The following is a 25,531-nucleotide window of genomic DNA, read 5'->3' as shown; positions in this document are numbered from 1 at the left end:
TGACTGAGTTGGTCTTACCCAGTACTCGAAAAATCTTTTGTATTCTTACTCAGTTTCAGCTAAAACGGAAACTGAGTAAGAATACAAAGGATTTTTTGAGTTCTGAGTAAGACCAACTCAGTCACTGAGTAGAAATTTTTCTCTGTGTATATATGCAGCTGTTGAGTGTTCTCCACTGATACACATCAAGTTTCACTGGCGTACAGCAGTACAGATTTAACGATCGAGCTAAAAAATTCAGATTCTGGTGCGTCGACTATTGTGATTGTTTTTTTCAGATATTTCTTAAATTCGCAAAGGCAGCCCTTACCGTGCCTGATCCGTGCACCTATGTCGATCTTGGTGCCACCTTCGGCCGCCATTTGGCTACCAAGATATTGGAAGCTTTCAACATTTTTACTGCTTGCCCTGCTCTTATGAAACTGGAAGGGTTTGAGCGTGTTTAAATCCAACGATTTGGTCTTGTTGACGTTGATGGTAATACCTGCCGTCGAGGAACGATTGGCAAGATCATCGAGCTTACTATGGATATCAGAGCGCCATTCAGCTAGAAGAGCAACGTCATCAGCCGATTCGAATTCATTTAGGTGCTCCATGGTAATGGGCTGCCACAGCAATCCACGATTTGGTTCACGGTCAATCGCACCTACTAGGATCGTTGTTCTATATGGATCATCACCGTTGCTGATTGTTTTGCGGGTTTGTTCATCGGCTTTTTTCGGTTAAAATAATTAAAATTCAGCATTTACCGGACGTTTCGACCTACTACCATTTTCGGTCATCTTCAGCGGTTCCTCAAATGTGTATTTAATTAGTAATTTATATAAAATAATATCAAAAACTTACATGCTATAGGGCAGAGCTATCACCATTGCCCACTTGTTTACTTCTGTTTCTGTTTTCTGTTCATTCGTTCAGCGTTATATTGGTGTTAGTTTTCAGTTTTTCAATCAGGCCGTTGTATGCGGACCTGAACTTAATAGGGACGACAACACTGTAAATTTGCAAAGGGGCTCTATTAACGCTTTCAATTTCTGCCAAAAGAATTAAGTTTTGACAAACTTTAGTGTAGTTATGATTTTTTGAAGTTCAAAAATAGTCGAAAAACACAAAATTGCTTTGATACACCTCTTAATTTCAATGGATTTGGCTGAAATTTTGACCAGTTACTTCTTTTAGGATGCCAATCAAAATATTTGGGTGGACTTGAGAATCAGAGAACATTTTTGAAAAGGTGGACAGGCCTAATGTTGATACATATAGGAATTTCTAATCAGATTCATCAAGAAACAGTCATAGGATTTCGGAGACATTTTGAATAGTAGTAGATACAAAATACAAGTGAATATTGGAGGAGCAAGTCTCGAAGAAACTCTGACGGCATTGCAAGAAATTTTGGTGAACATTCCGTAAAAACTTAATTATATTCCTGGGAATGCATGCAGTGACTTCCAATAGTTTTTCATGGAACCTTTAGATTCTCGTAAGAATGGGTAACCCTCTAATGCCCATTTTTTTATTTTGATCTTAATATCATATTTCGTCACCTAAAATCGATTTAAACATGTTTTGGAAAGTCGCGACTTTGTGAATTTTGGTTTTTGATTTTTCTAATTTTTATTTTTGAACATCCCTGCACTTTTATATTTCCTGGAAGCCTATTCGGATATCGATTTTTTAAGATGAAAACAGTTTGAGATTTTTTGATTTTTGTTTAAATATTTTATTTGATTTTTTTCATGAAACATTTTATTTTCCGTTTAATTTTAAGGAAAATAATTTGAAAGTGTATTCAACTCCCCTAAACTCTTTTACTGTAATATGTAGAATAATTCAGGAAAAAAATAAAATACGTTAATTGTTCTGAATCAATACAAAAGAAACAATTACATATGAAATAGTCACCAAACATCAATTTTTCAATTATTTTCAAAAAATGTAAATACGGAAGATACCAAAAACTATTTTGAGATATACGGAATAGTTCTGGATATCAGCCAAAAATATAAAAGTTGTCCAGAAACAAAAAAAAAACATATACAAAAATGGTCAAACTATATCCCGTCTAAACTAAAGGAGGGGTTGGGTATTAGAGGGTTAAGAAAAGTGGAAATTATTATTTAATTTGGATGCTTGTGAGATGTCAGGCAAATTTCGGTGGAAAATCTTGAATATTCTATGTAGTATCTTCACTCCTGTTTGGATTTCACAAGGAGCTTATTTTGTAATTCCTCCAGGAGTCTGGAGGAATAGTTTCTTCTGGGATCCTCTAGTTTTCTGAGATTCCTCTTGGAGTGACTTCTGAGGTCCCTCCAGAAGCTTTCCGAGAATTTCCTTAGTTCACCGGGAAGTCCTCCTGGAGTTTCCCGAAAATCATTCCAGGTGCTCTTCGGGCATTTCTTCAGAAGTATTTCGGGAATTGCTTCAGGAGCTTCCAGACAATTTCTAAAGAAGTCCCCGAGAGTTTATCTTTGAGCTCCCAGGGAATTTCTCCAGGAATTTACCGGAAACCCCTCCATGGCTTCCCCACAAATACCACGGGAATTCTTTTAAAAGCTTCCGAAGAATTCATGATGCATTGCTGTTAGAATTCTTCCAGGATTTCCCTGAAAATTTGATATGACTGGAAATAACTAAATAAATTATCTGTGAAAATTCCCTCCAGAGCTTCAGCGAAATTTACCTCAGAAAATCACCAAGGAGCCTTCCAGCAATAATGCATGGTTCTCTTCAAATTATACATGAGATTTTTTCCGGTTTTACCCAAAAAATTCTAACGAAGTTCCTCGGATTTATTTTTCCGGGAGTTCCTCGGAAATTCCTCCAGGAAACCCTTGGGAATAGCTCCAGAAGATCTTCGGGAATTCATCGTGGAGTTCCTCGAGATTTTTTTCAGGAGTTTCTTGAGAATTCCTTTAGAAGATCTTCGAAAAGTCCTCCTGGAGATCACCAGGAATTCCTCCAAAAGATCCTTGGGGATTTCTCCTGGAGATCCTCGGTTATTTCTCCAGTAGTTCATCTGAAATTCCTTGATAGGTTTTCCGAGAATTTATGCAGGAGTTTCCCGAGAATACTTCCAGGAGTTCCTCGGGCATTCCTCCAGAAGTTCCTCGAATTTTTTTCCAGGAGTTGCTCGAAAACTGTACCAGGAATTATTCCAGCAGCTCCTCGAAAATTCCTTCAGGAATAAGAAAATCTTCCAAGAGCTCCTCAAAAATTCCTACAGGGATTCTCAGAAATTCCTCCAGGATTTCATCCGGAATTCCTCCAAGAGTTCCTCGGGTATTTATCCAGGAGTTTCTCGAGAAGTCCTTCAGGAGTACCTCAAAAACTCTCCTGGAGATTCTCAGCAATTGTTCCCGGAGATCATCGAGAGTTCCTCCACGAGTTCTTCGGGAATCCCTCCAGAAGTTCCTAAGGGATTCCTTATCGAAAAAATATACAAGAGCTCCTCGGAAATTCCTAGAGGGGTTTTTCAGGAATTCCTCCAGAACATCATTCCGAATTCCTTCAGGATATCCTCGAAAATTTCTTCAGTTGATCCTCGGGAATTCCTTTAGAAGATCCTCGGGAATTCCTCCGGGAGATCTTCTAGAATTCCTCCAGGAGTTTTTCGGAAATTCTTCAAGGTGTTCCTCTATAAGTTTCCCGAGAATTCTTCCAGGAGTTCCTTGAGATTTTTTCCAGAAGTTTCTCGGAAATTTCGCCAGGAGTTCCTCGGAAATTCTTCCAGGAATTCCACGGAAATTTCTATAGGAGTTTCTCAGGAATTCTCATGGGACGAGTTTTCAAGAGATTCTCGGGAAAACCTCTAGGAGTTCCTTGGAAATTTCTCCGGGAGTTCCTACAAAACTCCTTTATGCATTACTCGGAATTCCTTCAGGAGATCTTAACGAATTCCTTTAGGAGTTACTAACGAATTCCTGCAGGAGTTTCTCACAAATTCCTCCTGGAGTTCTTCGGGAATTCCTCCTGGGGATCCTCGGGATCTCCTCTAGACGAAAATCGAAAGATCTCCAGGAGTTCCTAAAATCCCTTAAGTAATTCCCGAAGAAATTCTCGGTTCCCGAGGAAATCCTTAAAGGAATTCCCGAGACACTTTCCGAAGAACTCCTGGAAGAATATCTGAGAAAATCCAGGAGGAATTCTCGAGGAAACCCCGGAGGATTCGTTAGGAACTCCTGAAGGAATTTCGAGATTACATAAAGGAAATTTTTAGGAACTCCTGGATAAATTTCCGAAGAACTCTGGAAGTATTTCCGAGAAATTCCCTAAGAACTCCTGTAGAAAATCTCGAGGTATTGCAGGAGAATTTTTCAAGCAACTCCTGGAAGATTTCCGAGTAATCCCGAAGGAATTTTCTAAAAACTCCTGGAGGAATTTTAAAAGATCTCCTAGAGGAATTCCAACGGAATTCCTGAAATTCCCAAAGAACTCCTGGAGGAATTTCCTATAATGCCATGCAGTATTTACCGAGGAACTCTTGAAAAAATCCCAAAGAACTCCTAAGGAAATTCCCGGAGGAATTTCCGAGCAACTCCCGGAAGAATTCCGTAGACTATATGAAGGCATTTTATAGGAACTCCTGGAGGAATACTAAAAGACCTCCTAGAGGAATTCCGGAAGAAATTCCTGAGGAACTCCTGATGAAATTTTTGGCAAACTCCTGGACTTTTTTTCGAGAAACTCATGGAGCATTTTTCAAAAAACTCCTAGAGGAATTCCCAAAGAACTCCTGCAGGAATTCTCGAGAAACTACTGTAGTAATTCCCGAGGAACTCCTGGGGAAATTCTGAAGATCTGCTGAAACTAAGGAACATCGAGATATTTCCTAGGAATTCCTGGAGAAAATTCTGAGGAACTACTGGAGGAATTTCCGAGGAACTACATACTGGAGAAATCTTAACAGGCTGGGACAAATCTGCGGAAAATTCTGGATGTTCTCTGTTTGAAATTCAAACGAAGTACTGATGAGAATTCGCAAAAAAAGATTTGGTAATACTTTTAGGAAGAAATATGTATTCACAAAAAAAATATCTTCACAGTACATAGAAGTATGTCTTTGCCGAAGTACGCATTTCACCCATCTCTCCCTTTGATACATTTTATGCGGGGTTTGGTGCGCTTGCTGATGCTCTTCCTGGTCGCTGCCGCCGCCACCATCGGCAGCAGCAGCCACAGCACCAGCGGTCGTTAGCTCGTTTGGGGTCTCCTCCGGTTCGGATGCGCGGATTGCCGTCAGTCCTCGTCATTCTACGCGCCAGAGCGGAAACACAATTTGCTCCCTATAGAGTCGCCGTGATCGTCAACGGTGGTAACGCTACACCAAGTCCTTGTCGGGTGCTGGGCTGCATATGCATTACAGCAGGATGCCTCCACAGTCGGTCGCGTTGTTCGTATACTAGCTGCACGCGTGCTTGTTATTCGCGTAACGTGGGTGTGACATGGGTTTTACGACTGTGTGCTGCTGCCAAGGGGAAGTGGAGTGATAACACGGAAAGAGTACCTGTGCGGCGGCCATGCCTTCGTGTGTGGTTTTGGTGCGATAAACCCCCGGCCAGTGTGTTTGACCAGTTAAAGTGATGTGACAAGTGAATTAAAGTGTGATTATCCCAGAGAAATTAGTGAAAATGATCTCATTCTGCTTTTGAAATTATTGTGCTCCGGAGCTGTGATTTTGTGATGTGACACTACCTTATCGAGAGGATAACTTTTCTACACACCGATCGCTCGAAGGATTATACTGCATTTCGGAATTTTTATAGCACAACTCCAGTTCAGCAAGATAAATCATCAAACAAGTTTTAAGGTATTGTTCAACCAGAAATGATAAAATAACAATTCACACTTAAACACATTTTATGAGTTTCTGTTGCATCATGTGATTTCGCCAAAAATAAAGAATTAAAAACCGATTAAGCACATTCTATGGCACCCGTAGCAGGCTGTGCCATAAATCCTAGTAACAGCAGCAAGTTCAAAGTTGCCGTCGCCGCCGGTGAGTGAGTGTGGATACTGTGTGAGATTGATTTCCGTGTGTCCTCTTGGAATTTGTAGCTATAGGAAGTAGATCAAGTAGATCACATGTAACAACACTAGTAGGCTTTGCTTCTTTAGGATTTGTTTACACTGAGATCACTGGATAGGGATCGGCATCGGGGTCGTTTGTAATCCGAGTAGGCTATCCTTCCCAATCGTAGATCAGGAAGGATCTACACGACAGTATGATCGCACAGAGGAGAGGATATGTTTTGGCTAGCAAAAGAAGATCAATGGGAAACGGAACGACAATCGCATAAATTTTGTTTTTGTAAAATAAAATGGCTCATTGATTTTTGACGGTTTTAAATGTTTTCGTTGGAGGTCGATCGTGAAGAGCTCGAACATACAGCTGGCACAGATGGGAAACGGTGTCGCGTGAGCTATTCGGGGTGATATGAAAAACTTATTCCAGAGAAGGGAAGGGTATTGCGGATTTTTTGAAAAATTTCCACTCTGCGGTAGCCGCCGAGTCCAACCGCAGCTGTCAAAGTCCTACCGCAGCCATGAACATCATCAAATCATTGAAACAGATGGCCTAATCAAAGTATGCTTGCAATGTGAATTGCTCTGAAAAGCAACAACAAACAATGATCATCGGCGTCGTATCCAAGGCATCCTTGACCCGATTGATGATAACTCGGTGAAAATCAGTAGTTTGACAGCTGCGGTAGCTTTTTCAATCTTCCGTAAAACGGAAATTTTTCTCTAAATTAGCAATATCTCCGCAATCAGAAATTGTTAAGAATTTCTTGCTTTAGGACATACAGCGAAAAAAGCTACACTTTTACACCGAAAATTTCAACCGTGTTATCAGGAAACTTCAAGAATTCAACTCTGTTATGGTTTAATGCCTAAAGTTGAACATAAAGAGGTTTTGTGGTTTTGTAGGAAAAATAAAATTTTGTTGTTCCAAACATTTTAGTGTAACATAAACAATAAAACTATCAATACTGACATTAATGAGCTGCACCAACTACACATTACAAATTGTTGTTTGCAACTGAAGAGCTGTAGTTCGGGAAATTGTATAAGGAAACATCCATTTATTACATAACGCTAAAATTTACAATTTTTTTTTTCAAAATTGACATTTCTGCTTTTTTTATTGACGTATAAAAAAGTTATGATCATTTGAATGAAAAATTATTTTGACGAAAAAAATGCTGTACGGACAATTGTTTGTTACGCTGTGTCTCTGGAGCCTGTCTACTGATACTGTATACGTAATTCAATTGGCTTCTTTAGCGGTGTTGAGATAATGCCATATTCGGAATCTGCATGCCAGAGCCGAAATTCAAATTTTCATGAATTTTAATGCCCGGGCACCTATTTAAAAATCAATTTGAAGTTTGTATGGGAGCGATTTGTCGAATCACCCCTCGTCGCATTTTGTACTGGGCGAAGCTGTCAAACAGTTGCCCAGCTGTCAAATGGTGATTTCAGAAAATCTCTTTGAAATTGATTTTAGGCATTAAAATAAAGTTCTGAAAATCTGAAAAAAATCATAATGGCTCAGAAAAAGATGCTCTTTCGTATGAAATTGAGAAAATAAGACATTTTTCAAAATTTAAAACCCCAATTGTGAATGTCACAACAGCTTGAACTCATGCTTGAACTTGCCAACAAAAAACTAAAGTTACATGGTGCTGTCCATATGCTACGTAGGGTCATTTTCGGCCATTTCAGACACCGCCTCTCCCGGACCTTTGTCCGTACAAAATTTTCGTAATTTGTGTGTACCGTTGACTTTGGCATAAAACGCACCCTCCCCCTATGAGTTTACGTAGTTTATGGAGGCGCCCTATATGAATTCATGGTGTCATGCATTTTTTACAGAAATATCAGAAATACAGCAAAGGTTTTGAAAAGTTTAATCATATTCCGGTCATGACGGAGCGAAACAGGTTCGACAAATCACTCAGCTGTCAAAGGATGGCATTCAAAAATCTCTTTAAAATGATTTTAAATATCAAATCAGGATCTGAAAAACAACTGCCTCCAAATGTCAAAATTTAAAAACCTTAACATCAAGAAATGTTTTGAAACATAATATACCTTGGAATTTGTGGAGTAGATATTTTAAGTTACAGGGATGGGAAATGTCATAAAAATGTCATTTTATTATTTGCTAATTTATCTGTCCCTAGTGAGACATATTTAACGGTGACATCAATAATTGTCCATAACTAATCATCATTATGGAATGGTGATGTAAACTGACAGAAATTTACACCGAAAGTGGTGGAAATTGTAAAATGTCATGACATTTTTTATGCGATTTCGTGGCATTTCCCATCCTAGATTGTAACCTCTTTAGCCCGGCGGCTTTTAAGTTTTGCGTGGCCATAATGATTAGGAAAGGTGGAAGATTGATTTGGTGTATTGAGCTGTGAACGGATGCGTTGGTTATTTCTAACATACAGTGTCAGACAAAGCATTAAAACCAGCAGTTACAATTTCATACGAAACAATTTTCAGTGAACCGATTTGATGAGCTGTTGTTGTGCTTCTTGTTCTTGTTTCTTCAATACTAGGGAGCTGGGTAATAATGATAACTAAACAGACAAACTAAAAGGGAAAATTGTGTTCAACTTCTTTCTTGCAAATAAAAATAAAATATAAAATATATAAAAACCAACAAAATTAAACTGCACCACTTCGATGTCCGATCGCTAAAAGCACAGACAAATAGACATCTCACTCGGCTGACTTCCCAGCGTTTCCCTTTTGAACGGATAATTCAAATATTCCGTAGTTCGCAAATCGCTCGTAAAGGCGCTCGCATCGTTTTTGCTCCTGTTTGACGTTTGCTCACTACCGCCATCTACTCAGTAGATTTGCGTACCACATCGTAATTAGCATTGGGCGATTATGTTTGCGTGACGATGATTTTTATCGCATTTTGTTCCAAGTGATACACTCCCGATCAAAAGTTTGGGGTCACCCCCTCAAAAACATGTCATTTTTTTAGGCCTATATCTTCGCCAATTTGCATCAGATTTCAAAACCCTAGGTCTCATTCAAAAGATAATAACTCAAAGAAACCTTGAACATGATTTAAAAGAAACTTTTTTAAACAATTTTGTATGTAAACTTAACCCAAAGTTGCCAAATTTTCTAAAAAATGAATATAAACTTACGGCAGTGTCGCTGGAAGTTGGGTCGACCAAATTTTAAAATGAGAGCGGTAATATGACCCATTTTCTATTAGCTTTCAACTGCTTTTTACAGAACTTAGCTAAAAAATCTAGAAAAAAGTTATTAAGTAAATCAATCCTTGATGTCATCGACCAAAAGTTTGGGGTCACCCCTCAAAATGATGTATCGGCCAAAAGTTTGGGGTCACTATCGTAAAACATGGAAAAGTGATTTGGTGGTATTTTCGTCATCTATATGTAGTTCAATTTCAATTCTTCTTGGCTTATTTGAAACAAAATGAATGATACTTAGTGCATAGACATTGAACCACACATATTTGTTGAAATTTACATACTAAAACAACTTAATGTAAAGATGCCTCATTTTTTGAAGTGTGGTGAAATGTGTTAACTTTGCATAACATTTTTATATTCAAAAATCATTAAATACGTTAAGTTAAAGACATCACACGTAAATTTAGTTAATTATCTTTGAGATGAGCCAAAAAGAATTAAAATTGAACTATAGATGACGAAAATATCACCAAATCACTTTTCCATGTTTTACGAAAGTGACCCCAAACTTTTGGCTGATACATCGTATTGAGGGGTGACCCCAAACTTTTGGTCGATGACATGAAGAGTTAATTTACTTAATAACTTTTTTTATAGATTTTTTAGCTAAGTTCTGTAAAAAGCAGTTGAAAGCTTATAGAAAATGGGTTATATTACCGCTCTCATCTTAAAATTTGGTCGACCCAATTTCCAGCGACACTGCAGTAAGTTTTTTTTTTTAGAAAATTTGGCAACATTGAGTTAAGTTCACATACAATTTTTTTTTTAAGTTTCTTTTAAATCATGTTCAAAGTTTCTTTGACTTATTGAATGAAACCTAGGGTTTTGAAATCGAACGCCAATTGGCGGAGATATGGGTCTAAAAAAATGACATGTTCTTGAGGGGGTGACCCCAAACTTTTGATCGGGAGTGTACGTCTGTTTGTTTGTGCCAAAAGTATCGGTTCTTGGTGGCACTACTAGTATGCATCTTTCTCTGTAAAGTTTACGCAAGGCAGTTCTAAAAATCTGAAGTTAGTTCTAATTGCTTTCCACGCTTTCAGCTTTTTTCTGAATTTAATCGAGCTGAAGTTTTCAGAAAAATGGAAAACTGAGCTTTCGGCAAAACAAAAATTCAAAATTGAGCTTCTTAAATTTTTAAAAACTTTCATTTTTACGCTACATGATAGCGTAAAGCATTCTGAGAACAACCATAAAGTCGATATGTCAGTTAAATGCAGACATACAGGGGATAGACAAAATGATCGGGACAGGCAAAAATTTCGCTTTTCAAAAAATGGTCAACTAGCTGTAACTTTTCGGAAAATGCATCAAATATTCTCAAATTTTTACTGAAAGTTGGTCAACCAGTTGGGCAGCGTACATTTATTACGTAACGCTAAAATCGACATTTTTCGACTCCCCCTCCCCCCTCCGTAACGCTTTTTTGTATGAAAACCCGAAAATTTTTGTATGGGCCGTAACGCTTGGCCATACTCCCCCCCTCTCCCTAGAGCGTTACGTAATTTGTGGACGGCGCCTTGTTTATCAATGGTCCAAATTTGAAAAGATCGTGCTATTCTACATGAAGTTATAAATATTCTTGAAAAAGGCATAATTTTCCGATAGCCAACTTTGAGTTGTTATATTCCCGGATTCAATGAACCGATTGCATTTCTTTCGTTATTTCAAGAAAAAAAATCGCGAAAAACATTAGCAAACTTTAGTATGCAAAAATGGACAAAATATCTGTTTTTTTATGATTTTCACAATGTTGGACCACAACGACCACACCTTTTTATATTTTTAACGAAAGTTTGACTATTTTTATAGAACATATCAAAATATTGGAAATGTTCTTCAAGTCTTCAAATCTCCAAGTTTCTGAGCAGCATTTTTGAAAATTTCAAGTTTTGTACTCATATCCACTTATCCGCGAGTGGTAATGGCGGCAGCGGGCAAAATTAACCGATTCGAATTTTGACGTTTCTTGGGGATCACAATCGGTTGGCGCCACTAAACGGTGCACAATGGGAAAAATAGGTATAAAACGCGGATAAATTCAATATCTCTGCTCGGAGTGGATAGATTCGAATGAATTTTTGACACAAACTGTAAAAATCTCTACAGTTTCAGATAAGGAGGTTGTCATTTGCTGCACGATGCTGGAAATCAGTTATCTGGTCCGTTTTACCCCACTATCTTTCGCTTTTTTTTAACTTTTTGTTAAAATCCTGAAGTGCAAAATAAATGATTTATTGAATTCGTATTGGAGTAAAAACTTGCTTAGTATCGAATGGAGCTGATTTGGATCACCGCACGACCCTAAAATTTTAAATATCCTTAAATAACCCCGATATTCCTTATTTCTTTAAACTTTCACATGCATCTCTGCCCGGATTGGAACGCAATCAATAAGAGTAGGACCAACCTTATGTCAAATTACCGATACTATGGAAGTTTTTACGCAAATACGAGTTAAATAAGTCATTTATTTTGCACGCCAGTCGGGAATAGATGAGGATTTTCTCAAAAAAGTCAGGAAAAGAGAGAGCGGGGTAAAACGAGCTCATAACACTGACTTCCAGCATCGTGCGACGAATGACGTCTTCCTTATCTGAAACTATAGAGATTTTTTGCAGTTTGTGTCAAAAATTCATTCGAATCCATCCACTCCGAGCAGAGATATTAAATTTATTCGCGTTTTATACATATTTTTCCCACTGTGCGGTGGGTGAAGGGGTGAGGAGGAGAATGAAACTGTTTTGACTTGCCCCCATGAAACGCCAAAATCTGAACCGGTAGGATATGCCCGCCGCCGCCGTTACCGCTCGCGGATAAGTGGATTCGTATGGAATGACCACTCGTCTCCATCACTTTAAATATGCCGTTTATTTTACTTATTTTCATTATTTTTATATAAACACAGCCGTGGGTGAACTTCAGTTAGTAAAAAAAAAAAATGCCAGCAAATTTGCCTGCTGCAGAGTGATAATCCTCCATGAATAGCTTCAGGCATTCCTTTTCAATTCCTCCCTTTCGATTTTTTTTACGGAAGTTTCTTCTCAGATTCCTCCTAGAGTTCTTTCTAAGATTCATTCAGGAACTCCTTCTGGAATTCCTCCATTAGTGCCTTCAGAGATTGATCTAAGAGTTCTTTCTAATATTTCTGTCTGCAGAGGTTCCTTCGAGGGACCTCCAGGAGTTCCTACCAAAATTACTCCAACAGTTTCTTCTGGTGTTCCTCCAGGAATTATATCTGGGAATCCAAAAGAAGTTTCTTCTTGAATTTGTCAAGAAATTCCTCAGGATTTCCTTTCTTGAGAATTCCTCCAGCAGTTATTTCTGGGAATTCCTCAGGATTTCTTTTCTTGAGAATTCCTCCAGCAGTTATTTCTGGGAATTCTTCAAAAGTTTCTTCGTCGATTTTTCATAGTGTTCTTTCTGAGATTCTTCAAGGAGTTTCTTAGAGTATTTCTTGGATTCCTCCAGGAACTGCTTCGAGGATTCCCTCAGGAGTTCCTTGACCAGAAGTTGCTCCTGAGATTTATCCAAGATTTCCTTCAGAGATTCTTCTTTCTGGGAATTTCAATTGTAATTTCTTCCGGAACTCACTCTTTCCTTTTGGGATTTCTTCAAAAGTCTTTTGTGATTTTTCAAGGATTTTCTGTTCTGTTATCTCTGGTTACCCTCCTCAGCTCTTTTCTATTCTATTCTATTCTATTCTATTCTATTCTATTCTAGTGCTTGCACAGCCAGTATTGAAAAGCATCCTGGAAATATCAAAATTTATTTTGATATTTTCTTGTCAGCATTAATGTTTGCAGCATGTCAGAGACATGACACAAATATTAAAATAGCCAGGCCCACTGTGCAGACTAATGGGTTGGAAGATAATTAAAAAAAAATAAGGCAATCAGATTATTCACTTATGAATAACATGATTGACAAACCTTTTTGAATTGAATGAAGGAAGAAACGGGGACAACCGTACCAACCGTTTCGTTTTAGGGGAATGGGGTTTGAACATAAAATCGTTGGGAGTGATGTTGCTAAGAAGGTTAATTCACACTCCTTTATAGTTGGCGTCTCTTCCTGGGATGGGGCACAGGCATTTCTCCATGTGTCCTGGCTTCAAAGCCTAGGCTTAAGCGCCATTACTCGCTCTCTGAAACGAGAAGAAAAGTATAATGATCCCTTCCCCGAATGTACAATAAAACCATATAGTAAGTACAAACTATAGCGTGGAAATTACTACGAATTTGCCATTCTATCAGAAAAATTGGAAATGATAGTTTAAATCAGTGATTCCCAAAGTGGGCGAAATCGCCCCCTTGGGGGCGAAAATCAGGCCCAGGGGGGCGAAAATTTAAGAAATCAAAATTAGGGGGCGAAAATACTAAAAAGGGGGGCGACTTTTTCAATGATTGGAAAACATCAAAAGTATTGAATTACAAGTCGAGAATGTGAACTGAATCATTAAAACTCCATGACATTCAAGCTTACAGTTCAAGTTTTGTCTAGGATAATAAAAAATGCTGTAAATATTAAACATAAGCATCGACTTAATTATACAGAACTATTGGTATTTATGTGGACTCTTTGGAAAAATGCTAAACAAGACTGCTACACGTATGTGATACGTTTGTGGGATTCTGGAAATCTAAATAAAAATATATCTGGAAACTCCTATAATGAACATTCGTGAATCGTGATTAGTTTTTGACAAAATTATGTAAAGAACATAGTTTTTTTTCGCGAATTGATGAGAAAAATTGCGTTTCAACTCGTAGGCGGACTTATTCATGGAATTTCCAAGCAAAAACATTAATATCATACGAATTTCAGAACACTTTTCTGATGAAATTCGTATCACAGTGCTTACAAACAACTGTGTTTGAAAATATTTCAGAGAAGCTTCTCGGAGGAATTCCAATCTTTACTGAAATTAATTTGAAAACATTCCAAAAATTCTGCGTAAAATTTCATATAAATATTCCATTTAAATCTAGTCATGAATGCTGCATATTTACTTATTTGATAATTTATTTAAAACACAGAAAGCATTCAAATTTATACGTTGATTTGGATCTGAATGTGGATTTGGAAACGTCACTACATTTGAAAATACCCCGATATTTATTATTTTTCTTTATTATCGAGATTTTCAGCCTTCGGCAACACACCGATATTTTTCTGAGTTGCACTTTTTTCACATAACATATGTTTGTAATTGTTTTTCAATTCTCCACCAGTCTTATTTGACTACTTGTGACAAACATTGACTCTTAATCGTTGAAAAAGTCCTTTTAAGAACAATGATTAAACATCTGGTTGAGAATTTATTGAGAATTTATTCGTTTTATTTTGATTAATAAATGTTCAATGAACAACGCTTTGAGAAGTAGGCATAAACACGATTTCAATATTTTTGTAAGTACGATTAAAATTCACTATATTTTTTTTTCAAATGCGGAAAATCAACACATTTACAAAACAATTTAATGAAAATGAGAGCGACACAGATTTAGATACACTGAATGGCACTGCCAAATTTGCCACAGTAGCGCTTTTAAAGGCTTTAGCTAAGCACAGTTTCAGCCTTCTACTATAGAAAAAATAAAATCTCACTTAGGGGGGCGAAAATATTTGTTTGAAGCTTTAAGGGGGCGATACCCCCTAAAAGTTTGGGAAACATTGGTTTAAATAAAGTCTTATCAAGTTTGCTTGAATGAATTTCATCTACAACCTATGAGGGATCTGATGATTATCGCAACGATTGCAACATAAACCCGATTTTTCGAATCAAACAATTATTATTGAATAAATATATAAAACTAGCTGTCCCGCCGAACATCGGTAAGCAATCGATGTTGTAAATATATAAAAAAATATTGATCCAAACTCAAATTTATATTTAGAGGATCATATTTATCAAACAATTATATGCAAAAAAAAACAGCCTGTCCTCGTTTTGTTTTGTGATGACCAATGCGCTCGCCAAGAAATCCCCTTCGAAACTGTTCGCAATGCCGAATGCGATCAATTGTGCTGTGAATCTCATCCAGCATAGCGATGCATTCACGGCAAGAAACAACATTATTTGAGTATTGGAGAGAACAGCGAATTGCAAATGTGTCAAAATCGGAGAACTAAAAAAACATCATCCAAACTTATATCCAATTATTTTAACGTGGAACAATTCGTCATTGAAATCATCGTCATCATCAAACATTTGAAAGCAGTTTTTTCGTTCAAAACAAAAGTCTTTGCTATGAAAATATATTCACTGTACTCCACATGAGGAATAGAATGCAGTGAATAAATTTTCATGGTCGATGTTTTCATTTGCAGCGAGAAAACTGCTTTTTATTTTTCGAAAAATGATGACGAATGCTTGAGCCTTAAACTCGCATCACAGTACAGTATAAAAGCGCTTGCTGTATGCAGCAAAGCAATGCGCTATAGACTGAATTGCGTTACCTGCGGATAGAATAGCGAGATAGCCACCTCACCCACACATTCACACACTACTACTACTACTGACTACTTATCTGACTCCTAGGAAGTTGCTCCAGGGGGCACCGCACGACGGTGAAAAGCATCTAAGGATCCAGTGGTTATCAGCCAGCCCATGGACGTTGGATAATTGGTTCCGCACTGCACTCAGGAAATTCAACTCGTAGGCTCCATACAGGGAATTCAGAAGGATCCCTTGCGTAATTGTATTTTCTGGACGACGCGACCGATATACGGGAAATAAAAATTGTTCTAATTTTCCAAAATTTGAGAAAAAAAAACCCACAGGAAAGAACCTTGACAGCGCACAGTGGCTGATTTCGTCATTTTAGCGCGCTTAATTAATAACTTTTTTACTATGAAGTTTAGCGTCATGGTGTCTTCGAGAAAGTTTTTCACTATAATAAGGAGCTTCTTTTGAGCTTCTGTGAAAAATGATCAATCCCCCTAAAAGTGAGATAGAAAATTTATTTTTTGAATTTTTCAAGATACGAGGTTGGTGTCTTCACAAAAGTTGTAGAAAATGCAGTTTGGAGCAACTTTGCCGAAGACACCAAGTTTGTAACTCCGTTACTTTTCAAGATACGTTACGTTTTCTTTCATCAGCCCCTTGAAAAAGGTTTTTGCGCAATAACGTTCTAAAAATTGATTCTACAATTTTCTCATGTTCTACAAAGTTATAGATAATGGAAAAACACACAACTTTGCCGAACATTACATCCCGCTAATTCCAAAATTAAAATAGTTATAACGGTTTTCATAGTTTTTTGGGCCATATTTCAAGCATATATAACTTAGCTATAGGCAATTATATGCAAATTTCCTTTTACGCATGTGAAAGTACATGTAATTGCCTCTATTAGAAAGCCAAAATCATAAAACTGTAAGAAACTGTTAGATGGTTTTTGTATAGAAACTTACATTCATTTATGTTACTCTTGTATGGGATTTATATATATTTTCAACATATTTATTTGACATTTCATGTCAGCTTGCATTTTTATTATTATTGTAAGTGTGTCTTAACATAAAGAAAGGTTTGTAGTGCATTTTGGATCATTCGTGAAGTACGTTACATAAAAACTTACCATCTAACTCTTTTGTCTTACTAACTCAAGTGCTCCACGTAGTCCACGAAAAAAGCGAAAGAAGCGCCATTTCTTAAAAAATTCCAAACATGCGCGTGACATATTCTGTCAACGCTCTCACTAGCACATATCTATGTCTACATTGGTTATAGTAAATTATTAATCTTATTGCACTTCAAAGTAAGGCTGCTGTTAAATCGTGATCCGACGAAAGAAGTTTCACTTTATGCGTTTTTTTCGTGGACTACGTGGAGCATTGCGAGTTAGTAAGAAAAAAGAAGTAGTTGATGAGTTTTTGTGTAACGTATTTCATGAATGATCCAGAATACACAACAAAGCTTTCTTTATATTTACACACACTTACAATAACAATAAAAATGCAAGCTGACATGAAATGTCAACTAAATATGTTGAAAATATATATAAATCCCATAAGAGTAACATAAATGGATGTAAGTTTCTATACAAAAACCATCTTACAGTTTCTTACAGTTTGATGATTTTGGCTTTCTAATAGAGGCAATTACATGTACTTTCATATGCGTAAAAGGAAATTTGCATATAATTGCCTATAGCTAAGTTATATATGCTTGAAATATGGCCCAAAAAACTATAAAAACCGTTATAACTATTTTGATTTTGGAATTAGCGAGATGTCATATTCGGAAAAGTTGTGTGTTTTTCCATTATCTATAGCTTTGTAGAACATGAGATAAATGTAGAATCAATTTTTAGAAAGTTATTGCGCAAAAACCTTTTTCAAGGGGCTGATGAAAGAAAACGTAACGTATCTTGAAAAGTAACGGAGTTACAAACTTGGTGTCTTCGGCAAAGTTGCTCCAAACTGCATTTTCTACAACTTTTCTGAAAACGCCAACCTCGTATCTTGAAAAATTCAAAAAATAAATTTTCTAGCTCACTTTTAGAGGGATTGATCATTTTTCACAGAAGCTCAAAACAAGCTCCTTATTATAGTGAAAAACTTTCCCGAAGACACCATGACGCTAAACTTCATAGTAAAAAAGTTATTAATTAAGCGCGCTAAAATGGCGAAATCAGCCACTGTGCAGCGGTGAAAATTTGCGACCGTTCTCAATCACAGGCCACTACGATCTCCTTACCCTCCTCAGCTCTTTTCATTCAGAAATTATGAAAATTATGATTTTTGGTTTATTGTTTGATTTGATTATGGTAGAGCGACCATGATGTGTTAACACGCTACATCCCTCGTTATGTTGTCCTGATTTAGCATATTTATATATAAAAAAAACAATTCCCGTGGATGAAAAATAACAAAAAATAGAATTTTGAATTAGTTTTAAATACAGATTTACAAAATGGAATTATCTCAACTCCATTACAAAAGTTAATTTCGAAAAAAACCTGTGTGATGATCAGCAAATTTTACAAAACGATGATCGATTTATTTATTTTTTTGCTGATTTTTTTTTAGCTCAACATAAAAAGAATGTACTGAACTGAAATTACTGCAGCTATAGTTCTGGTACCTGGAACTGACCCTCAAATAGTACCAAACGTATTCTCAGTAAAACTGAGGCCTTTGTTCTCAATCACTTAGTTCAAATGAGTTGTATTAATTTGATTTCGCCGCTTCTAAGCTAACACAGTGCAAGAACCTACTCTGGACCTACATGGCCAATAGCATGGCCAATGTGATACTCACCGGAAAATCCCGAACATCCGTAAAAGTGAACATCATGCAAATTGTGCATCATAAACCTTGTGCGTTTATTTCGTGCGATGTAGTGTAGTAAAACTGATATCTGAGAAAGAATGATCGATTATAAATCACTAGCTGTCCCCGGCAAACTTTGTCTTGCCTACTGCGTTTTTTTATATTTCAAGTCCCTAACCAAGTCCAAGTCCCCGATCAAAGTGTATGAAATCCAAATTTTCAAAAACTTTCATTTTGCCATGTTTTTTGCCTCATAAACCTTCCTTGGGCTATATTAAGGGCCCATATAGCCGAGGCGGTAAACGCACGGGTATTCAGCATGACCATGCTGAGGGTGACGGGTTCGATTCCCGGTCGGTCCAGGATCTTTTCGTAAAGGAAATTTCCTTGACTTCCTTGGGCATAGAGTATCTTCGTGACCATGCAAAATGGTCATTGGCAGAGGAAGCTCTCAGTTAATAACTGTGGAAGTGCTCATAGAACACTAAGCTGAGAAGCAGGCTTTGTCCCAATGAGGACGTTACGCCAAGAAGAGAGAGAGAGAGAAACCTTCCTTGGGAGAAAACAAACAGATAAAAATTCAGACGATCAAAATCGGACCTTCCATTCGCAAGTTATGCGCGGTCCCACGTATGCAACTGCATTTTTATATACATAGATAGATTAATAAATTACTTCGACACCAACATTTCAAAAGGGCGTAACTGCTTTTGGAATCATCACCTTCTTTTAAAGCTGTGGATCATGTGTTATGATTTCCATGTTTTTCACAACAAGTACCAGATGGGAAAAACTCTCCTCCTTCCGACAACCACGGTGGTTTGAGTGTAAGGGAGGCAGTATGACCTACAGCTTTGAAAGAAGGTATTACTTCCAAATGCAGTTACGCCCTTTTGAAATGTCGGTGCCGACTTGTTTTCCCTATTTAATTCTTTAATTCTTAACCTCAATAAATATATTTGAACAGCATTTTATGGAAAAACTAAACGTCTCATCACTGTTGATTCCCATTGCTGATCACCATTTGCCAAATACCAACAATACGCTCTGGCATCTATCGAAAACCCCACATACCTATGGATAAAGATCTATCAGAAGTAGATTTCTCTGTCGACCACGTCTCGTGTGTGCGAATCCATTGAGAGAAGTCAAACCCTTTGTATCGTCTCGTTTTGTTCTGTTTTGTATTCTTATAAAAATAAAACAACAATAACATGAGCCATTGTCGCCAAAACCCTGGTGTACAACAGAAGACACGCAAGAAAAAAAACTGCTGACAAACGAAACACAAGTTGGCTGCAGCAGAACCGTTCGAGACAAAGTAATTTAACTGCCACTCAGTGCACGGCATGAAGTGCAATGTCGATGGAAGAGACGATGAACAAGAGCTTGTCCAATAAGGCACTGAGCCCTCTTCTGCTTGTGTTGCCGTGCCAGCTCAGCCAAGGCTTACGACAAGAGTGGGTGAATGCACTACCAGCAGCCCAGTTCAGTAGCCAGCCGATTGTTCTTCGTATATTGCATTCGCTAATTAAGATGTTCTTCGATCGTTTGCGCGACGACGAGATTGATGTTGAACTGTGGAAACTTGATACCCACGCCCATTCGGTCCTCCCGCCTGCACCATCATCGTCGATGTGCGATGCGGATACACAATCAGTATGGTGTTATATTCTTTTCTTTGTTGTGCGGGATTGAAAATCGATCCTCATACAATATTGTTTGATAAATAAACCTTATAATGTGGTATCATGATACGGAAAGCAAGAAGCTTTTTGTGATAATTTATTAAGCATGATGGTAAACACTTTCACCATTTAAGTGTTTTACGATGTAGGGGACCTGAAAAAAAAAAATAGATAGTCTTATGCTAGTGCTAAGTGCTATCCAAACATTTCATCCTAAAATTCTTCCTCGATTATTTTGAAGCATTTCTCCAGACATCGGGAGATATGGCATTTTGCACAAATTTAAAATCGGAAATTGACCATGGTTTGCAACAGTAAAAAATTTACTGATTAACGATCCATACTTCGGAAACCATTACCGAAACCCTAGCTTACCTTTGCAATGGTTGCTCCTCCGTGATTGCTCCAAACTGGTATAACTTGCACTATTAGATTCAAAGAAAAAAAGGAATGAGGGGCACTCCAATTACTCTCGAAATGCAATTTACCAGTTCATACAATTAGGCATGATCATGATCAATAATGGCGTCGCCCAAATCCTAGAGATCGTAGCAGGCTGTGCACGCGAGTAGCTGCATTTTCAAACCCGTCTGATTTACGTTGTTTTACATATGGCTGTCCGAAAAGGTGAACCAGCCAAGGGCTGAAAGTTTCTATAATAAAGATAAATCAATCAAATCAATATGGCTGTCCGAGGTGTTTGCGACACCTTCAAAAGTTTTGGCTCAACCTCAGAAATTTATCTTTTTATGTGATTTGAATCTAGACGAGCACACGAGTACATCAACCGTTTAAAGGCATTTATAAACGTTTCAGGGATCCAGGGGGCTTTACTGGTTACTTGGCGAGCTACATGGAATTTTAAATGGGTTTAGGCCGTTGCAATGCGTTTCAAGGGGCACCAGAGAAATTTCCGAGCATTTTAAAGGGCTTCACTGATTTTCAGGCGAGCTTCAAATGGATTTCAGAGGTATCAGGTATCAGTAGGTCGGCTGCAGAGGTACGTTCTCCTCCATTTGGGAAATTTGTGCCATTGCCATGATCACAAGCCTATTCATCATTTACCTGACGGAGAAGGGAAGGAAAAAGGATAGGACAGGGGAAAGGATAGGTAAGGGAATCGGATCGTCATACACGCAAAAGTGTACCACAATGGGTTCACATAGCGTCCTGAAAAGGACACTGTAATAACGCATAAGCGTATCACAATGGGTTCGAGCAGCGCTCTGAGAAGGGCACTGCCATAACGCATAAAGCGTAAAGAAAGCCTATAGCTCTTTAACACAGCGGGTCAAGAACAGCAGAACGTCCTGAAGATTCAGGTTTCTTAAGTCAGTTTCACTTAATAAGTGTTTTCCGAGTACTCGGAAATGCAGTTGCGCAAAAATTGGACAGTTACATATTAAATGATACGAAGTTCCATAATCGGATTCACAGCTATCATAGGCAAATGAATCAGCTTGCTGAATATTCGCCATGTGATAGCTGAGTCGGCAGTGGCCATTCAACGCTTTGACCAGCATGCTAAAGGTCGAACACCATTACGGTTTCGCTTTTCCGTGAAAAGAACAATAGATGTTTTACTCGGATTTACCGAAAGGCTATATTGGCGACACCAACCCTCAACTACCTGAAGAGCGTTTCGCATCAGGTCGAAAAGGGTGCTGATGCACATACCGACTAGGAAAACCGCTATTATTGAGTTGCCTCAATAGCGTATCTGCTACGAGATTCCACAAAAGTGGTGATAAGACTCCCCATTGGGGGCATCCACAAACACTCAATTTCCTAATCGCCGCTTGACGCAATGTCGAGAAGAGATGTCGGTTTTTGAGCATTTGGTGAATCCAATTGGAAATCATTGGAGATATACCATGACACCGTGCGGCTTCCAATATGGCATCGAAAGGCATGTTGTCAAAGGCACCCTCGATATCTAAGAAAACACCCAAGCAGGATTGCTTTTCAGCGAATGCCTTCTCGATATCGTAAACAACTTTGTGTAAAAGAGTCACAGTGGACTTTTCAGATTGGTAAGCATGTTGGTTCACATGAAGAGGCACATTGGCCAGATGAACATCACGGATGTGATGATCCACAATGCGTTCTAAGCATTTCAAAAGAAAAGAGCTCAAACTGATAGGTCTGAAGCTCTTTGCTTCTTCATACGCGGCACGACCCACTTTCGGAATAAACTTCACAGTAATATCCCGGCAGGATTTGGGAATATACTTTGTAGCAAAACTGCAAACAAGTAGTTGTTTCAAAACATGTTTGAAATGATCAAATCCCTTCTGAAGCAAAATAGGATAAATCCCATCTGCTCCAGGAGATTTGAAAGGAGCAAAGCTATTAAGTGCCCATTCAATCGATTCTAAAGTTGTGATACTCCGAGCCGAAGCTAAAGAATCATAACTACAAGAAAATATATCAGGTTCATCCGAAGATGTAATATCCACACAACCGGGGGAGTGTGTAGTAAATAAACATTCCAAAACTTCCTCATCAGTGAAAGTGAAATCATTATTTGGCAAACGAAGTTCGTTCACTTGAAAATCCTTAGATTTTTCAAGGATTTTGTTCAACCGACTGGCTTCACTCAGACTGGAAACATTTGTGCAAGGTTTTTCCGATCCGGCTGGTCAGCAGACCGAAGAGCTTTTTGGTAGGTCTTGCGAGCCGCCCTGAAAGCCTCCGATTCAGCAGAGCGTCGTCTGTTCCAACTCTTTCTACATTGTTTCCCGAGCTTCGCCAGATCAGAGTTCCACCAAGGGGTTCCTCTTTTGGTCTTCACAGACCGCAGAGAGCAAGCTTCTTCAAAAGCTTCCATGATGAAGGCCGTTGTAGTATCAACGGCATCATCTAAATCACTTGGATTGCCAATGGATGGTGAGTATCCATGAAATTTGGCTGCAACCAAATCGGTAAAGAGATCCCAGTTGGTTGACCGGGGGTTCCTGAAACGCAAAGTTTGCGAAGAAACATTCACATGGTCAAACAAGATGTAGCGATGGTTGGATAAAGATTCTTCATCTGACACATGCCAATTGGTCAGCTCGTGACTTACTCTGCTAGAGCAAAGCGTTATGTCCAACACTTCCTCTCTAGCAGATACCATGAAGGTTGGGCGGTTGCCTAGGTTAAGTAATCCAAGATCTGTACTACTTAAGTATTCCATCAAACTGAAGCCTCTCAAATTGATGTCTGAGCTGCCCCAGATTATATGGTGAGCATTAGCATCACTACCAACAATTAGCGGAAGGCTTTTTGAAGTGCAGTATGCAATGACTTGCTTAAAAGCATCCGTAGGTAGGGGTTGGTTCATCATGCGGTAAATAATTCGAACAATAAACGTATTGCCTGTTGAGGTTTCCAACAGATACATCGATGCATCGATTGTGATAGCACATACATCTCTAGTAGTTAGTTCAGAGATGAATGTAGCAACGATTGCGTTCTTGACAAGCACACATGCTCGAGGCATGACACGTGAGTTTGCCATTTCATTTTTACTGAAAGTAGCAAACACCGGATTCACTAGGTTTCCTATATAGAAATTCCCCTTACGAAAATAAGGTTCTTGGACTAACGCCACTTGGGCTGTACCATTTTGCATAAGTCCACAAAGATTGATTGTTGCTGTTCTTTTATGCTGAAGATTGATCTGAGCTATCCTAACCGTAGCCACTATCCAAACTAGGAAAGATTAAACTCTTAAAAAATCACAGCACAAAAAAGAACAGCAACAATAAAGCCAGATCGGTATCGATTTGAGTGCGCCAAAGGCGAGGATGCACAGAATACACTGCACAGCAAAAAAAAATCTTGTGATATCACATCATTTTCGCTGCACATCAGTTGCGTCGTAAAAGTGATGTAATCAATTACATCATTTTCATGCAACAAATTAGCCGCCGTAGCTTGAAAGTGGGTCTAGCAATCGCTAGAACCGGATCTATAGTTGAATCATATATAAGTAAAATATTGGCATGGATTAGTACACTGTGCAAAGTGATACACTATGAGGCATATCCCTTACCTCTCGGCTATTTCACCGAGTTAGAAGGATGGTGATGAATATGATACTGCTTCTAGGTAACTGCTGGAATGGGTTTGTTGATACTTTCCGGTGCCAACCAGGGTGTGCATGGTGAGTGTGATAATTGTTGGAAAACGATGTCCTGCTCTTCCTCTTCTTGGCGTAACGTCCTCACTGGGACAAAGCCTGCTTCTCAGCTTAGTGTTCTATGAGCACTTCCACAGTTATTAACTGAGAGCTTCCTCTGCCAATGACCATTTTGCATGTGTATATCGTGTGGCAGGCACGAAGATACTCTATGCCCAAGGAAGTCAAGGAAATTTCCTTTACGAAAAGATCCTGGACCGACCGGGAATCGAACCCGTCACCCTCAGCATGGTCATGCTGAATACCCGTGCGTTTACCGCCTCGGCTATATGGGCTATATGGGAAAACGATGTAACCGAGTGAAATTACGTTCGAAAATGAATACATCACCAGTAATTACGCGCCCGGATATTACAAAACTATTTGCTGTGTGTGTAAAACGCATAATGCGAAACCATAGGAAATTACCTATTCTCGGCCGTGTTGTTCTCTTCGTCTTAGGGTTTTTTTTTTTGAAACCTATTGAACTTAGAGTTGGTCTCAAATCCTTCCCAACTAAGCTGAATCATATGGACAAGTTTCAGGAAATTTGGTTGACAAAAACCCCCCATGACGAAGAGAACAAACCTGCCGATAATACCCATTGTCACCCTAGGTGAAAATTTAAACTAATTAATAACATCTTCATAATCCAATCCTTTTTCAGCCTCAAGTATGAGATTGAAGATGGGCAGCTGACTGTCTCGGAGAAACACAAGGTCCACCGCGCCATTGCTCCGGCTAGCACAGTAAAGGCAAATATGTGGAGAGTGCCCTGGTACTCCACAGGCTCCGTTTGCGATTAAGCTTTTATAAGACCCCCCTAACCATTCATTCTTAGGCACGGTAAGCGTAAAGCCGCATAACACCTTGAATTAGGGGTCACCTGATTAATGGACTCCTACCACTGGAACAGGCAGTCCGTAGTGCTATTCTTAGCCAGATGAACCAACCGCTACCGACACTACACAGCTATCTAGGCTGATCGGGAAAAGAAGTTAATATTGGTGATCAACTTCATCTCTTCTTCTTCTTTTTGACTCTACGTCCCCATCGGGACTTGGCCTGCCTCTCTTCAACCTATTGTTCTTTGAGCACTTCCACAGTTATCAATTGAAGCGCTTCCTTTGCCTGCCATTGCA

At 38.5% G+C, this 25,531-nt stretch overlaps 1 protein-coding gene across 2 annotated transcripts in view; it reads left to right on the top strand.

Annotated features, from left to right (window-relative positions):
* LOC109422004 (protein single-minded) overlaps window positions 1-25,531 on the top strand; it is a 172,144-nt gene that overhangs the window by 30,764 nt on the left and 115,849 nt on the right. The window contains exon 1 of one of the 2 annotated variants that reach the window (XM_062844894.1): window positions 5,142-5,809. The exons of the other annotated variant lie outside the window; for it this stretch is intronic. The gene's annotated coding sequence lies outside the window, so the exon portion shown is untranslated. Of the gene's footprint in view, window positions 1-5,141; window positions 5,810-25,531 lie in introns of those variants that run through there. 2 annotated transcript variants of the gene reach the window in all.

This window comes from Aedes albopictus, chromosome 1, assembly GCF_035046485.1.
Source record: "Aedes albopictus strain Foshan chromosome 1, AalbF5, whole genome shotgun sequence".
NCBI lineage: Eukaryota > Metazoa > Arthropoda > Insecta > Diptera > Culicidae > Aedes > Aedes albopictus.
The sequence above is the reverse complement of the archived record's forward strand: the minus strand, read 5'-3'. Positions and strand labels throughout refer to the sequence as shown.